The sequence below is a fragment of the Malaclemys terrapin genome, chromosome 4 (assembly GCF_027887155.1).
Source record: "Malaclemys terrapin pileata isolate rMalTer1 chromosome 4, rMalTer1.hap1, whole genome shotgun sequence".
Lineage (NCBI taxonomy): Eukaryota > Metazoa > Chordata > Testudines > Emydidae > Malaclemys > Malaclemys terrapin.
Genome location: NC_071508.1, coordinates 77,555,719 through 77,571,052, shown reverse-complemented (window position 1 = coordinate 77,571,052; position 15,334 = coordinate 77,555,719).

Sequence of the window (15,334 nt, the reverse complement as noted above, 5' to 3'; positions counted from 1 at the left end):
ATCATGGTGTTACTGGGGCAGGTTCATGCCATGGAACGCCGATTCTGGGCCCGGGAAACAAGCACAGACTGGTGGGACCGCATCGTGCTGCAGGTGTGGGACGATTCCCAGAGGCTGTGAAACTTTCGCATGCATAAGGGCACTTTCATGGAACTTTGTGACTTGCTTTCCCCTGCCCTGAAGCGCCAGAATACCAGGATGAGAGCAGCCGTCACAGTTGAGAAGTGAGTGGCGATAGCCCTGTGGAAGCTTGCAACACCAGACAGCTACCGGTCAGTCAGGAATCAATTTGGAGTGGGCAAATCTACTGTGGGGGCTGCTGTGATCCAAGTTGCCAGGGCAATGAAAGACCTGGTGATATCGAGGGTAGTGACTCTGGGAAACGTGCAGGCCATAGTGGATGGCTTTGCTGTAATGGGATTCCCAAACTGTGGTGGGGCGATAGATGGAACCCATATCCCTATCTTGGCACCGGAGCACCAAGCCACTGAGTACATAAACCACAAGGGGCACTTTTCAATGCTGCTGCAAGCCCTGGTGGATCACAAGGGACATTTCACCAATATCAACGTGGGATGGCCGGGAAAGGTACATGATGCTCGCTTCTTCAGGCACTCTGGTCTGTTTCGAAAGCTGGAGGAAGGGACTTTCTTCCCGGACCAGAAAATAACCGTTGGGGATGTTGAAATGCCTATAGTTATCCTTGAGGACCCAGCCTACCCCTTAATGCCATGGCTCATGAAGCCGTACACAGGCAGCCTGGACAGTAGTCAGGACCTGTTCAACTACAGGCCGAGCAAGTGCCGAATGGTGGTGGAATGTGCATTTGGACGTTTAAAAGTGCACTGGCACAGCTTACTGACTCGCTCAGACCTCAGCGAAAAGAATATCCCCATTGTTATTGCTGCTTGCTGTGCGCTCCACAATATCTGTGAGAGTAAGGGGGAGACATTTATGGCGGGGCGGGAGGTTGAGGCACATCGCCTGGCCGCTGATTACGTGCAGCCAGACACCAGGGCGGTTAGAAGAGCACAGCAGGGCGCGGTGCGCATCAGAGAAGCTTTGAAAACGAGTTTTGTGACTGGCCAGGCTACGGTGTGAAACTTCTGTTTGTTTCTCCTTGATGAACCCTCCGCCCCACCCCCCGACCCGGTTCACTCTACTTACCTGTAAACCAACCACCCCACCCTCCCCTCCCCCTTCGAGCACCACTTGCAGAGGCAATAAAGTCATTGTTACTTCACATTCATGAATTCTTTATTAATTCATCACACAACTAGGGGGATAATTGCCAAGGTAGCCCGGGATGGGTGCGGGAGGAGGGAAGGTAAAGGACACACTGCAGTTTAAAACTTTAACTCTTATTGAAGGCCAGCCTTCTGATGCTCGGGCAATCATCTGGGGTGGAGTGACTGGGGGGCCAGAGGCCCCCCCACCGTGTTCTTAGGCGTCTGGGTGAGGAGGCTATGGAACTTGGGGAGGAGGGCTGTTGGTTACACGGGGGCTGTAGCGGCGGTCTCTGCTCCTGCTGCCTTTCCTGCTGCTCAGCAATACACTGGAGCATATAAGTTTGATGCTCCAGCAGCCGGAGCATCGACTCTTGCCTTCTGTCTGCAAGCTGACGCCACCTATCATCTTCAGCCCGCCACTTGCTCTGTTCATCCCGTGATTCAGCCCGCCATCTCTCCTCTCGTTCATACTGTGCTTTTCTGTAGTCTGACATTGACTGCCTCCATGCATTCTGCTGTGCATGCTGTGCCTCGTTCAGTGTGGGAGGACATCTGGAGCTCGGTGAACATGTCCTCCAGAGTCCGCCGTTTTCTCCTTCTAATCTTCACTAGCCTCTGTGAAGGAGAAATATTTGCAGCTGGTGGAGGAGAAGGGAGAGGTGGTTAAAAAAGACACATTTTAGAGAACAATGGGTACACTCTTTCACGTTAAATTTTGCTGTTCACATTATACAGCACATGTGCTTTCGTTACAAGGTCGCATTTTTCCTCTTGTATTGAGGGCCTGCCCGTTTGGTGTGAGAGATCACTCACGCAGTGCCAGGCCACAGAATTCGGCTAGCAGGCAGCCATGGTACGCCACAGTCTTTTGGCTTCTTTAACCTTCTTAACATGTGGGAATGGTTTCAAACAGTAGCGCTGCCATTTCCCATACCAAGCACCCGTTGGGTTGGCCATTTAAAATGGGTTTGCAATGTAAAAGGAGGGGCTGCGGTTCCCGGGTTAACATGCAGCACAAACCCAACTAACCCCCCTCCCCCCCACCCAATTCTCTGGAATGATCACTTCACCCCTCCCCCCCACCGTGTGGCTAACAGCGGGGAACATTTCTGTTCAGCTGAGCAGGAACGGGAACCTCTGAATGTCCCCTTAATAAAATCACCCCATTTCAACCAGGTGACCGTGAATATCACATCACTCTCCTGAGGATAACAAAGAGCGATAAGGAGTGGATGTTGTCTTCATGCCAGCAAACACTGGGACCATACGCTGCCATGCTTTGTTATGCAATGATTCCAGACTACGTGCTACTGGCTTGGCGTGGTAAAGTGTCCTACCATGGCGGACGGGATAAGGCAGCCCTCCCCAGAAACCTTTTGCAAAGGCTTTGGGAGTACACGAAGGAGAGCTTTCTGGAGATGTCCCTGCAGGATTTCCGCTCCATCCCCATACACGTTAACAGACTTTTCCAATAGCTGTACTGGCCGCGATTGCCAGGGCAAATTAATCATTAAACACGCTTGCTTTTAAACCATGTGTAATATTTACAAAGGTACACTCACCAGAGGTCCCCTGTGTGCCCTCAGGGTCTGGGAGCATACCTTGTGTGAGTCCGGGGGTTACTGGCTCCAGGTCCAGGGTGATAAACATATCCTGGCTGTTGGGGAAACCAGTTTCTCTGCTTCCTTGCTGCTGTGAGCTATCTACATTATCTTCATCCTCCTCTTCCTCGTACCCTGAACCCTCTTCCCTGTGTGTTTCTCCAGTGATGGAGTCATAGCACACGGTTGGGGTAGTGGTGGCTGCACCCCCTAGCATGGCATGCAGCTCCGCGTAGAAGCGGCATGTTTGTGGCTCTGCCCCGGACCTTCTGTTTGCCTCTTTGGCTTTGTGGTAGGCTTGCCTTAGCTCCCTTAATTTTCACGCAGCACAGCTGTGCGTCCCTGTTATGGCCTCTGTCCTTCATGGCCTTCAAGACCTTTTCTAATATTTTGCCATTTCGTTTACTGCTACGGAGTTCAGCTAGCACTGATTCATCTCCCCATATGGCGAGCAGATCCCGTACCTCCCGTTCGGTCCATGCTGGAACTCTTTTGCGATCCTGGGACTCCATCATGGTCACCTGTGCTCTCCATGCTGGGCAAACAGGAAATGAAATTCAAACGTTCGTGGGGCTTTTCCTGTCTACCTGGTCAGTGCATCTGAGTTGAGAGTGCTGTCCAGAGCGGTCACAATGAAGCACTGTGGGATAGCTCCCGGAGGCCAATAATGTTGAATTCCGTCCACACTACCCCAATTCTGACCCGCTAAGGCCGATTTTATCACTTATCCCCTCGTCGGAGGTGGAGTAAAGAAGCCGGTTTAAAGGGTCCCTTAAGTCGAAAGAAAGAGCTTTGTCGTGTGAACGTGTCCAGGCTTAATTCGATTTAACGCTGCTAAAGTCGACCTAAACTCGTAGTGTAGACCAGGCCATTGACTTCAGCTGAGGAGCTGGCTAATGGGCTCTATTCATTCACTCATGCTATCTTATCTTAGGTATTTACAAAGCACCTATCATGCTTGTATCTAAGCATCTAACACTACCACTACTATGATCTTAGGCATGTTACCTAACCTCTCTCACACTCAGGTTTCCCACCTGTGAAATAGGTGTCAAAATACCTACCTCACAGTTGTGTCATTTTTCAGATGATGTCAGTGGGCTTTGAAGCAGGCCCTTAATGCTTGTAAAGACTTTTCAGCTCCTTGGTGTTATATATGTGTAAAATGTTATCATATTAATCACACTTAACCCATTGACTAAAAGCCATGTTGGTTCTAAATATAACAGTGGGCAAGATTCTGAACCCACTTACACTGGTAAAAACTTGCAGTAATTCCACTAAAGTCAAAATTAGTGGTGTAAAGCCACTATTAATAAAATTAGAATCAGGGTGAACATTCTCAGGGAATTTTCAAGGTTGCTGGCCAAGTAAAAAGACACAAGACATGAAGCTGCCCGGAGAAGCAGGTGATCCAGACCGCAACACAATTAAATCCCTTTTTGCCTGTACAGCCAGACTAGGGAAGAAGCTCTCTGTTCTGAAGGCAAGAATATTCTTATTATTTAATTGTTGTTAATTTATTCAGCATCGTGGGTGTGCATACCAGAGTCTTCCCATTCCACTCAGAAGAGAGCAGAATTATGCCCTCAACATCTTTTCTCTGCCCCCTTAATAAGGTAATTTGATTGTTCTTCATTAGCTTGTGGAACAATCTTAGACTTTCACTAAAATTAAATTCCTATTCCAACTGTTATCAATACAAAAGCTCCTAAATCATCTTTCAGCAATTATACACGCAGTAAAACCAATTTATTATTTCTCTCCTAATCCTGAAGCTTGTCAGATAGGCCAGTATCATATGTAACCACTCATGGATCAATAACTAATTTGTTTAGAATGCCAGGGATCATTAGTGATCTAATTTTAGTGTGCAGGTCAAAGTACAACAAGCACTAAGCATATGTGCGTGCTCTCAAAAACACAGTGCAGACAAATCAGCTTGCAAAAGTTCCTGAGAAAGAATCACATCAAGGAATCAGTGATGGGAGCTGTAAATGACAGTCCAAACTGTAGACAGTTCCATCATTCTGCTGCTGCCTCTTTCAGACTTTCTGAAAACAATCAAAACTAAACTGGACCCTCGATATAAGGAATAGTTTGAAAATATCTAGAATCACAGAATTAAAATAATGCTACTGCATACTGCTTCTTTGTCAATGGGATGTGCAATGGAATAACTCTGAATTTGATTTTGCAGATGTATCTCAGATGATATCACACTACTCTCTGTTGGACACAGATGTTAGAAATGGAAAAAACCTCTCACCCAGTCCCCTTTCTGGCTAGGGCAAAGCCCCAAGTGATGGGGCTTCAACTCCTTCTCCTGGGACTCTATTCCAAGCCTAGTACGTGGCAAAGTAAAGAACATTTTTCTCTTAATTTCATCCTTTTAACTTAATTATATCCTCTTGGCATACTACAAATTATTCACCTTCCGTTACATAAGAACAGCCCTACAGGGTCAGATCAATGGTCCATTTAGCCTACTATCTTGTCTTCTGACAGTGGCCAATGCCAGATGCTTCAGAGGAAATGAACAGAATAGGGCAACTTCAAGTGATCCATTCCCTGTCATGCAGTCCCAGCTTCTTGCAGTTGGATGTTTAAGACACCTGAAGCATGGGGTTGCATCCCTAACCATCTTGGCTAGTGGCCATTGATGGACCTATTCTCCATGAACTTACTTAATTATTTTTGAACCCAGTTATACTTTCTATTAAGTTCATTTATTTGGAAGGGCAAGCCTATTAAAGATCTTATCTTACTAGGAAATCATAGAATCATAGGACTGGAAGGTGATTTATTTTCAAACAGCTGGGGAATGAGGGGTATTCATGTCACCCACAGCACTGGGCAATGACATGTTATTATAGTGACAATCATTTTAGTCATCTCTAGGGATTGAACCCAAGACCTCCAGAACTAAGAGCATGATCCTCTGTAATTTGAATTAAAGGACTAACTCCCCTAGCTAACAGTTGTAGCAGACTCAAATTCTAATGTGGATCAGGTACAGAGGGGCATGCACAAAACACAATAAACCACAGGTTACATTAGGTGGGGTATACTGAAGGGAATTACTGGGGAATATGAAGACTTGTAAGCATGTACTGAATCAGTGGAAACCACTGTGATGGGTTCGGTCACAGAGATCCCCTTGGGACTGTCACTTGACGTGCTGGCATTACCTCTGAGCCCATTTTTCCTGCAGCTTGGGACTCCAGAACCCTGCCTTGTGGAGCCAGACACACTAGCCTTCTGCAACACAGACCCAGGTCTGGTCCATGCCCCCAAAACTGCAGACTTTAACCAAAAACTGCTCAGCAGGTCACCTATCTCCAGCACCCAGACATCCAGTTCCCAATGGGATCCAAACCCCAAATAAATCCATTTTATTCTGTATAAAGCTTATACAGGGTAAACTCATAAACTGCCCGCCCTCTATAACACTGATAGAGAGATATGCACAGCTGTTTGCTTCCCCAGGTATTACCCACTTACTCTGAGTTTACTAATAAACAATAAAAATAAATAAAAATATATATATAAATAAACAAAAGACAGAACAAAGTAGGTCATAATAAAGCAAAAACTCGCAAGTCTAAGCCTAATACATTAAGAAACTGTTTACAGGTAACATCTCACCTTTAGAGATGTTTCAATAAGCTTCTTTCACAGACTGGATTCCTTCCTAGTCTGGGCCCAATTCTTTCCCCTGGTACAGTCCTTGTTAGTTCCAACAGACATCTTAAGTGGAAAGCAGGGGTGTTCTCATGACTGGCAGCCACCTTTGTTCTCTTCCACCCCTTTTATAGCTTTGGCACAAGGTGGGAATCTTTTGTCTCTCTGGGTCCCCACCCTCCTTCTAAATGGAAAAGTACCAGATTTAAGGTGGATTTAATTACCAGGTGACATGGTCACATGTTACTGTAAGACCCTATTCTTCATTGTCCATGGGCTGGCCCACACATACACATGAATATCCACAACCAATTGTCTTAGTCAATGGGAACCATCAATATTCTAAACCACCATTAATGGCCCACACTTCACATAATTACAATGTAGGACTTCAGAGTTATACTTCATATTTCTAGCTTCAGATACAAGAATGATACATGCATACAAATAGAGTGAACACACTCAACAGATTATAAGCTTTGCAATGATACCTTACAAAAGACCTTTTGCATAAAGCATAGTCCAGTTACATCATATTCACATTCATAAGCATGTTTTCATAAAGCATATGGAGTGCAACCTCACAACCACCACTTCATAGAATCATAGAATATCAGGGTTGGAAGGGACCTCAGGAGGTCATCTAGTCCAACCCCCTGCTCAAAGCAGGACCAATCCCCAACTAAATCATCCCAGCCAGGGCTTTGTCAAACCTGACCTTAAAAACATCTAAGGAAGGAGATCCCACCAGCTCCCTAGGTAACCCATTCCAGTGCTTCACCACCTTCCCGGTGAAAAAGTTTTTCCTAATATCCAACCTAAACCTCCCCCACTGCAACTTGAAACCATTACTCCTTGGTCTGTCATCTGGTACCATTGAGAACAGTCTAGATCCATCCTCTTTGGAACCCCCTTTCAGATAGTTGAAAGCAGCTATCAAATCCCCCCTCATTCTTCTCTTCTGCAGACTAAATAATCCGAGTTCCCTCAGCCTCTCCTCATAAGTCATGTGCTCCAGCCCCCTAATCATTTTTGTTGCCCTCCACTGGACTCTTTCCAATTTTTCCACAGCCTTCTTGTAGTGTGGGGCCCAAAACTGTACACAGTACTCCAGATGAGGCCTCATTAATGTCAAATACAGGGGAATGATCACTTCCCTCTATCTGCTAGCAATTCTCCTACTTATACAGCCCAAAAATGCCATTAGCCTTGGCAACAAGGGCACACTGTTGACTCATATCCAGCTTCTCGTCCACTGTAACCCCTAGGTCCTTTTCTGAGAACTGCTGCCTAGCCATTCGGTCCCTTGCAGTGACTCAGAAAGACCTGTGGCTGAATGAACCACTTCTGGATTTTTTTTGGTACAGCAATGGTTGATTGCAAGGATTTATTCATTATTTTGGTGCTCACAATTTTTGTGATGTGAATGGGTAAAATGTCAGCCCATGCGGGTGGGTCTCCTTTTGGTACCACTTCCTTTCCAGTTCCAGCCTTCACTAAAGGAATAGAGTAGCTTTTGTGGCATGTTGTATTCTTCTTACCATTGTTGTCACTGGGATGAATTAATTTGAATGTCTGTGTCTATTCTGATTATATTATTTGTCATGAAAACAGATTAATTAAGTGTTGGTTTTGGCCCTTATCACAGTGTTTGTCACAAAAAAAGAAAAAGAAAAAGTAAAAGTGAAACAGTGGCTATGGGAGGATGGAAAGGACTTATCTTTCATTAAAATTCTGTAAGAACTTTTTCTGGTGTCAAAGACTCTAACAAGGATAGAAAAGCCACAACATTAATCAGTTCTTGTAAGAATCTCAAGATTGTAATAAGATATTATCAGAACTTAGAATGATTCCACTCTGGATTTCTTCTCTTAATACAGTTGTCAGTAAGACACGCACACACAAATTATTAGGGTCAGAACTTTACAGAATACTAACTTTCCCTATTACGTATGTAACTGAAGATGTTCAGTGATACCAAACATCGAGGTTCAACTATTAAATGCTTAAAAGTAGGAAATATGAAAGATAAAGTTGAACACCCAACTTTAACTCTTCCCTCTTGTGTATATATGCATTACCATAATTTCTATATTTAATAATAAAATCAGTGAACTACTTATTAGTCCTTTCTACTGTTTCTCAAGCAATTTAATACAGCACCTACATGTTAGCTAGCTGCTATATTGATATAAGACAACTTGTGATTATACAATTAACAGTTAAATCATAATGTATATGCAGAAGAGGGCTTTACCATTCTAACAGTAAGATTTTGTTGCACTAATTTAAATGTTAGGTCAGTAGTTGACTTTCTTTTACTGTAATTTATTTTTTCCTTCATAAATTGGTTTCTCGGTTTAAATCTGGAGTGCTTAGTATCAGCAGAAAATTTAATTATTATGATTTAACATTTGTATTGCAATAGAGCCTAGACACAAAGCAGGTTGGGGCTCCATGCTACATGTTGTACAATCATGTTGTAATAGGTAGTCTTTACCACGATGAGCTTACAGTCTAATGGACAAGACATAACAGGTAGGTAGGACACACAAGGGCCAAACAGAGTATTGGGGAAGACATGGCACCAAAAGCACAGGATGTGTGCAATTCTTAGCTAGTCAGCAGCAATAATGGCAAGTTGGTGCCTATCTTGACATTTAGACTCCCCTGCTCATGCACACATATAAAGGATAAATATCAATGTAGCAGCTGTAGCATGGGTAGCAGCAGTGGCGGCATGACTGAATCATGTTAAGTATATACCCACCAGTTGCAGGTGGTTAACAGAAGAATTGATATGAAAATATTGCAAATTATTAATATATGGTAGTGAATAATGGCCTGGGGAGAGGGATGGGTTACATGACCTGAGAGGTGCTTTCCATCTGATGTTTAGAAACTGTCTGGCTTGTTGCTTCATTCAAAGGAGACTAATTCCAAAAACGATAATTGAAAGGTATTCATGAGTGTTGATTAAATGCCAGCTTGAGGTGTGGAAAAGGTGCCGATGGAAAGGCCTGCTTCAGAGAATCAGAGAGGGAAGAAACTTTGGTCTCCTGTGTTTTTAAGACACAAATTGTCCATTAGGTAAGGAACTTACTGTTTTTGACAGTTTTAGCTTGGTTGCCTTTTCAGGGGCAAACAGGGAGAAAATAATGCACCCACAGCACAAACTGCCACACTTGATATTGGTTGAGAAGGATCCAATGTGTCAACATTGTGCTTCATCATTCTGGGTGTTAGTTCCAAATCAAATGGCTTAATTATGGTGTGTATGAGGCTGTGTACCCCAGAAGGACTGCCCTCCAAGATGCATATGACCTGTAAATATTGGTTTATGTTTGTGACAAGGGAGAAAAGAGGGGGTGAGTGAAAAGCTTTCCATTTTTTAATCAAAAGACGCAATGATCTATGACAAAGTCTATTATCCCCTGGAAGGAATGGAGATGGGGGGAGAATGTTTTTAAGATGCAACAAAAGCTAAATCACTCCAACTGTCAACTTCCACTGGGGCACCCAGGTAGGAGACAGTGATTGCTGACCCAATTCATCCATCATTTTTTAAAAGGCGATAGCAAATATAAATAAGGAAATGATGACGAACACGGCCCTTAGGACATTGTTATGCATAGAAACTAGCCATAAAGCCTCCCCTTCTGTTAATTACCATGTCATTTATGAGAGCAATGCCTGGAGTGGAACCCAATGCCTACTCTGCCCCACAGTGCAGTAAGCTGAGACATGTAACATGGTACTCCTATATTAGTCTAATCTAATTTGAAAGGAGTGTCTGATCATTCCTTGGGGTTTATGCATCAAAGGACAATGCAGGTCACTTTCCTCAATCAATCATAGACTAAATCTATGTTTTACTTGGCCAACCTAACATACATACATATATACATAAATAAATAATAATAATAATATTTTCAGTGTTATGCAGCTCCTTTTCTTCTGCAAGATCTCAAAGCACTTCAGAAACTGACTACCAGTATTCATGAAGTGCATCTACCTTTGGAAAGGAGAGTGGAAGCCAATTGGTACATAGCACAACCTTGGGGATACTTTTGGCCAAGGGCCCTGGGCAGACCCTTTGAGTTATGAAAGGAAGCCCATGGAATCTTTAATATTAATCCATTGCAGATTGGATGTTGGTTATCAGAGTCCCATCCAAGACTATCCCACACTAAATGGCATAGAAAACAACTGAGGTATTTCAAAAGAAAGGAGGGGTGAGTTAAGTTATTCCTGTCAAGATTAGAGTTAATGTTCCTGGAGGGTCTACTAGGAATTTTCATCCCGATACTTAGATGTCTAAGCCATCCTCTGATAAGCCACTGAGGTGTCATTTTAGGGGATAGCATAATTTGTCAACCCAAAGGCTGTGTATTTGCCTAAGAGAGTATATAGATCATGGATGAACCTTCACTTCCTAGCTTCTGCTTCCGGATGGGCCAGAGCAGCTGCCTGATAAAGCTCCTCTCAGGATAATTTAGTGCTTATTGATTGTGGTCTTAGAAATGGAAAGGTGCACACAAATGAAGAAATAGAGGAGCAAAAAGGAAAACTCATTTTCTCATATCTTCAAAAGGATGGGAGGGTTGGAAGGGCTAAAAGGAATAAACCAAAACAGGGCAAAGGCTGGGGGGAGAAGTTTTGTTATTATTAAGCTGCCTGGGGCAACCATCGCACCTATCCTCCAGACAGGATTGATTTGTGGCTAAAACACACCACTGTGGGAGCCAGACGATCTGGTTGCTAGGCTGATGTCTGCCACAGATGTCCTTTATGATTTTTGGTCAGTTCGTTAACCTCTCTATGACTCAGTTTCTTCACCTGTAAGATAGGGTTAACCACAAATACCTACTTGAGGGGATTCTGCAGCTAAATTCATTCATGCTGACAAAGTGCTTTGAGACTCTTATGTGGAAGGTATTATAAACAGGCAAAACATTATGATATATACTTCTGCCAGTCAGAGCTAAGAAAAAACAATTAATAAAATGCCTCAAGTTTGGTTCTTCTATATTATACGTTTGTTTTCAGTTTCACTAAAAAGTAAATTTTCCTTTAAAACTTTTGATAATGAATGTTCATAAGTAATAATAACAAGGACAAGAACAGAAGTTCCAGATGCAGTATCATTTTGAAACAGTAGATGAAATCCTGGCCCCACTCAAGCCAGTGGGAATTTAGCCATTGACTTCAGTGGCGCTAGAATGTCATTCAATGTTGTTTTTTATGGGGCAGTTTTGTCTTCCTCTTGAAGGAAACCTGAAGGAGTTTTCTGGTGAAGATCTTCTTTTCTCAGCACACAATCTCTCTGTTTATCTGTCAATAGCAGGAAATCTCCAGGGAATATGTCTAGCAAAGAGGGAAGCAGGGAAAAGTGTTAATATTATGTGTCATCACCAAGAGGATAAAATAATTTAACCTGTTTTAAATGGAATGAAATACCTGAGATGGTTTTTAATTCTGCTTTTTCATTTTTGTTTGCAAATGCAAGTGTGGAATCCTGAGAGAACTTAAAATGTAGTTCTAGTCTGAAAACACCAATTTCTTAATTCATACTAATGCTTAGCCACATTTCTAAAGTGCTTTGTGATCTACAGTGTGCTCCATATTAATATTTATTCAGCTGCTCTGCTCTTTGTGTGAGTAAAGAGTCCTATCTGCAGAATTTAGTGAAAAAAATTATAACTCGCAATCAACTAACGCAAAGTAAAAAAACTTGAGAGATGACAACCCTTGAGTTTATAAAGGCTCACAGAAGTTCACACAGGATATCCCAGGGACTAGAGCCCAGATCAGCTGAGTCCTAAGCCTTCTTCTGAAGTATGAGACATGGGTTACTGGTGGAGGCAGGTTTAGATGAACTGAGAGACCACACAGGTTTGTCAAAGCCTGAATAGTGAGACAGCTATAGAAATACAACAAAATACTCCAGGAAATAGGGAGGAGATAGAAGATGCTTCTGAGAAGGTGAGGCTTTTCCATGAAGTTCAACTTTAATGGGGCCTCCAGGAACTACCACAATACAACTAAATAAAATAATGAAGATAGATTGAAAGGGTGGCATATGCGAAATCGGGGGGGGGGGGGGGGAATAACCCTCAGAACAAAATCTCATGCTCAAACAATAAAACTTGACAAGATTCCTGGCCATAACCTGGTGGAACTATATCTGAATTGAATATTGATGCAATGGTTAATTTATAGTTTCACCATTCACATTTTCCTGTATATCCAAACAAATAAATAGCTCTTGTAGGTAACATAAATAAATAAATAAATCACAGATGACATTTCTGACCAGACTGATGAATGATAAATAGATAGCCAGCAGTGCCTAGAGAGAGACTGTGGAGAAATAACAATAGATACTGTATATATACATTCTGTAGATGGATGGATAGAATGAAGGGCAAAAAGCGATTATTGATATGTTTGCACATCTAAAAACAACAAACAGTTCAATATGATTTATTTAGTCAGGATAGGCTAAAACCTCACCAGTATAATAACAGAGCCATTTGTCTTAGCAAGTATCTCGTTATTGGTGATCAATAATGTAACTGAGATGACTGATTGCTTTGTTTTCTTGTGGTGCCTCAGCCCGTCTAAATTATTTATTTGACACACTGCCTCTTGGCAAACGCAAGGAAACCAGTGATAATAAGTTTGCATTGCTCTGCTATATACTTCAAGGAAGGTAGGGCATTTCTCAGGCTTTTGGTAAACACCACATGGCTGTAGCCTGGGGGATAGTTTTGCTGACCAGACATGTTCTTTCTGTTGGCATGAATAGCCATGTGGGCATTTGAGTTTCTTCTTTTTTGTTGCATATGGCAATAGTGGTAAAGCACAAAGGTAGAAATGGAGTTTGTGGGCATGCCCAAAGTTTGAGTCCATCTGACCATGGCAGGCTCGTGACATTTTCAATTTCTCCCTTCCCTTTGTCAAAAGTTCATTGAAATTTTGTACAAGTTTGCCCAGCTATAGCAGGGACTACTTTCTAATTGCCCTGCACAGTGAGTAGGCAGAGCCATGGCTTCCCCCCACTATGTGCCAGCCTGAAGAGGAAGATGCCGCACTCCATGAAGTGGCAAGCAATGAGCATATATCTCTCTGCACACTAAGATGCTAAGAAGCCTCCCAGAGGCCGAATGACTACAGTGCTCTGCTTAGTGTGGTCTGGCTTCCATACCACTCCCCCACAGCAAGGTTGTGCCTGAATCTAGCTAATGTCCATCCCTAAAGGATGTCACTTCTGGTAAAAACCTTGTACAGCACCAAAAATATTGATTGGGTCTGATGGCAACATTGTTTCAGGAAATTCCAGTTCCTAGAGATATCACCTTTAGGCGTGATGCCCAGACACAGCAGATACGTGAGTATTCACATGGACTGATGTTTAGGTGTGGGCTCTAACACTCATCCTTAAGTAGGGTAATTTGTTACTCACAAGTCAGCTTGTATACACAGTCACACATGGGACTTGACTCCCTGTAATTTGGCAGCATTTCTGGAGCTATGGTACAGTCCCTGGGGAACATAGACAGAGATGTATTTAATTACACATGTTAAATATATGCCGCTGAATTCATACCAATTCCTGTTAATGCAATTATAATGTTTTCTTTTTCTCGAGAATGAGGCAGTGACATGTCTGCTCAAGTGTAGTGGGGATATGTAGTCTATGAACCGCCTCCAGTAAAGCCGCCTTTACTGTCAAAAATAGTAAGTTCTTCTCCTAATGGACAATTTGGGTCTGAAAAACACAGGAGACCGAAGTTCTGCCAATGCACTTCTTCAGTCTTCAAGTTCATCTGCACCTACTGCTATTCCAAGTCGCGGCCCTCCAATTCCAAAGCATATTTGGCCTAATCTGCATTGACAGGAAATACACTTGAGCAACCATAACTGTGAGTAGAAGAGGTTTCTTTTGGAGATAAGTAGGAAGTCAGAGAGATGCTGCTTTCTTGTTATACACCATCTTGAGACCAATACATCCATTCTCCATTGTGCCCTACTAGCAATGAGCTGATAAGTGAGCTCATTGCTAGTTTTACAGTGCACAGCTTCAAAAATCTTTGCATTCCACGGTCACAAACATAGGTAACAGAGTCTGTGGTTATAGGAAATATTGTATGACATCCTGATGTCTCAGATATAACATACATTCTAAGGAGACTTGGGAGCTTTTGTTTATCTTTCCTATTCAGATTAATTTAATGCCCTTTGCAGAGACAAGGCAAATTGAATAATTGTCAGGGCAGCTGAGAAAAAAATAGTTCTTATTTGCTTTTACACTGTTTTGTAATGTGCAGCTGTAAAGCTTTTCACAGGATCCTTTAAATATAAATCAATTTTTCTTGGCTGGGTCCTAATATGTCAAAGTGAATGCAGAGCCGGGCATTTGCAATCAACCTAATACAGGTCGATAACCATTTTCTTTTAGTTAAATAGGAATTTTAACTCAGTGACACAAGCTGTGGCTTCACAAATAGCTACTGTATATTTGTCTGTTTGCGGGGCATGCATACTAATTAAGGACATGGCTCAGTTACATTGAGGAAAACTCACAAGTATAGTCCCATTGAACAACATTGGAGAAGCTTCTTAAAGAAAGAGCCCAATAACTGAAAAATGTATTAATCTGAGAATGTCTTAAACTGTTCATTTATATTTATGTTTCATTCCTAAGAAAATCAAAGCACTTTTAGTGAGATCAGACCCTCAGTTTGCAAAGTCATAAGTCAGGAATAACCCTACTGAGGTTGGTGGAGTTAAAACTGGAATGAGAGCGATCAGAAT